Here is a 2,729-nt window from a genome sequence, read left to right as displayed (position 1 = left end):
ATGTGGAAACTTAGCAGCAATGGCGGCGCCGGCCGCAGAGGACAGGAGACGCCAGACTGATGACTGCCCACCAGAACCACGCGGACGACAGCGGAGGCTGTGGCAGGCATGAGGCGCCACTCTGATAACCTGTATACTGGAACACAGGAACGGCGGCGGAGGGCGCGGAGGACGGGAGACGCCATTCAGAAAGTAAACATGGCACCGCTGTGACAGCGTCTCAGGGTGACAAGAGAGGGATGCAGAATGTGGACCTCAGTATTACAGATGAAATCCGGCCCTGGAACGCTGAGCCAGCTTCAGGAGACATCTAAAAGGCAAGTAATGGCGTCCAGATACCCGGTTCGTGACAATTGCTTGCGAAGGAGAACCATCATTTTCACCATTACCTTGGTGAGAATTCTCGGAGCCGTGGATAGACCAAACGGCAACTTCTGAAATTGGTAATGACAATCCTGAATTGCAAATCTCAGGCAATCCTTAGAGGATAAATGTGAACATGTAAGTAGGCATCCATTATGTCTATCCAGACTAGAGATTACTGCCTACAGAGATTCCATCCTGAATTTGAATTACTTCAGGTAGAAAATGAAACATTTTCGATTTAGGATCGGTCTGACTGAGGCGTCCAGGTTTGGAGCCACAAAGAGGCTTGAATAAAAAAAACCACTCCCAGGGGTAAATTTACTAAGGTGGGAGTTTTTTTAGAACTGGTGATGTTGTCCATGGCAACCAATCAGATTCTACTTAACATTTGTCAAGCTGTTTCTAGAAGATAATAGATACAATCTGATTGGTTGCTATGGGCAACATCACCAGTTCTAAAAATCTCTCACCTTAGTAAATTTACCCCCCTGTTGGAACAAGGGAATCAGGGTAATGACCTGATCCTGACTCAATTTTGAATGGCTGCGCTTACTACCTCCCTGTCAGGGAGAGAAACTGGTAAGGCCGATTTAAAATCGGTGTGGAGAAACGCCTTGAACTCCAGTTCGCATCTGTGGGACACTATTTGTAAAACCCACGGGTCCAGGCCAGAATGAACCCAGAACTGACTGAAAAATGTCAGGCACTCCCCCACTGGGGCGGACCCTCGCAAAGGAGTCCCAGCGTCATGCAGTAGATTTGGCAGAAGCAGGAGATGATTTCTGCTCCTGTGATCCTGAAGAGGTGGACCTCTTCCTCTTCCCCTACCTCTATATGCAAAGAAAGGGAAACTTTTTACTTCTTTCGTACCACATGGGCTGATTTTGTATTTTTTTTATTTTGTGGAGGTACAAAGGGCAGAAAAAACAACTCCCCTGTGGCAGCTGCCCACCAAATCATCCAGGACGCTACCAAACAAGGTCTCCCCTCGAGTACGGGAGAGACTCCATAATCTATTTTGGAAGCAGGAAGCGCCTTCCACTGGTGAATTCTCTGTCATGGCTCCACGCATGGATGTCGTAGCATACTATATATGATCTAACGTTAGGAGAATCTCAACCATAGCTAGCGTCAATACTGGATGATAAAATTATCAGAGCACTTTGCAATAGCCCTACTCATTCACGCACATGCAATGTAGTCCTGAGTAAAGTCTCATGGGTTGTATAAGTAAATATTAATGTATACACCAACGTGCGGTCTGTCGGCTCGTTAAGGACAGATGTCCCAGTTACAGGCAGAGTCACTTTCTTATTAACCGTGAGAGGACCCTTCTTAAAATGGGGGGTGACTCCCCCTGTCTACCGCTGGGAATGGCTAACCTGAATTCCCTTGTGAAGCACGAGAGGAAGGAAAAGGTTTCCTTTTCTTTCTTTATATAGGTAAACCTTCTTCTGTTGGTACAGGAGGGTACTCCGTATTGTCTTATAGCTACAATCATGTACTGAATATTTCTAGTTAATGTCGGAATCATTCTGGAAAACTAGTGTCGACACAGGATTCAGAGTCTGTGTCGGTATCAGTGTGCATTACAGAGACAATGTTAGGAGACCCCGAGGGGTCTGGTGTGGATGAAAAAGAAAACTTTGGAAAAACACCTCTTCCACAGACTGTCTCCAGGATGTGCCTGAGACTCAGACATATTATCACTCAATGTTTTCACCCATACACGTTTTTAGTGGTGTCGGACGGTCCACCACATTATACATATACACACATTTACACACATATATATATATATATATATATATATCTATCTGTGTCCCTACTAAAATTTCCTCAGGGGAAGACCACCCTGTCAGACATGCTACATACATGTGCAAACACCCCACAGACACTCCGGGGCTTATACGGGACAGATCCATTAATCAGAGGAGTAATGTGCCGAGTGGTAACAGAGGGACGGCACATGTCGCACAGCCGTGTGAACTCTCATCATGTAAACTCTGTCAAGGGACACAGAGAGGATTTTGTCAGCTCACAACCCTGCGTTAGTAGCAGAGAACTGTACAACAAAGAGACCTGCAGCCAGCGGCGGATTGGCACGCCGAGACACTGGACCAGATTCCGTTTGGTTGGTCCGTATGTCCCCTCCGTGGCTGCCGTCATCCCCCATGCTGGCCGGCTGCCGTGATCGGAGCTTAGCTCCGCTCGCGGCAGCCAGGCCCGGCGCTACCTGCACACCAAGGGCCGCGGACTTGTGGATGACTGTCTGCTGCGGCTCAGGAGAGAGGGCAGTGGGTGGGAGAGTTAGCTGCTAAATCCCGCCCATTTGATTAGTGATGCCTTTCGGAGCTCCGCCC

At 47.9% G+C, this 2,729-nt stretch overlaps 1 pseudogene; it reads right to left on the bottom strand.

Moving 5' to 3' along the window:
* Positions 1-2,292: 2,292 nt before the first annotated feature.
* On the bottom strand, positions 2,293-2,395 carry LOC134984719 (small nucleolar RNA U13; annotated as a pseudogene).
* Between the last annotated feature and the right edge of the window lie 334 nt (positions 2,396-2,729).

Source organism: Pseudophryne corroboree (genome assembly GCF_028390025.1).
Source record: "Pseudophryne corroboree isolate aPseCor3 chromosome 3 unlocalized genomic scaffold, aPseCor3.hap2 SUPER_3_unloc_76, whole genome shotgun sequence".
Lineage (NCBI taxonomy): Eukaryota > Metazoa > Chordata > Amphibia > Anura > Myobatrachidae > Pseudophryne > Pseudophryne corroboree.
Note: the sequence above shows the minus strand (reverse complement) of the source record. Positions and strands in the feature narration are given on the sequence as shown.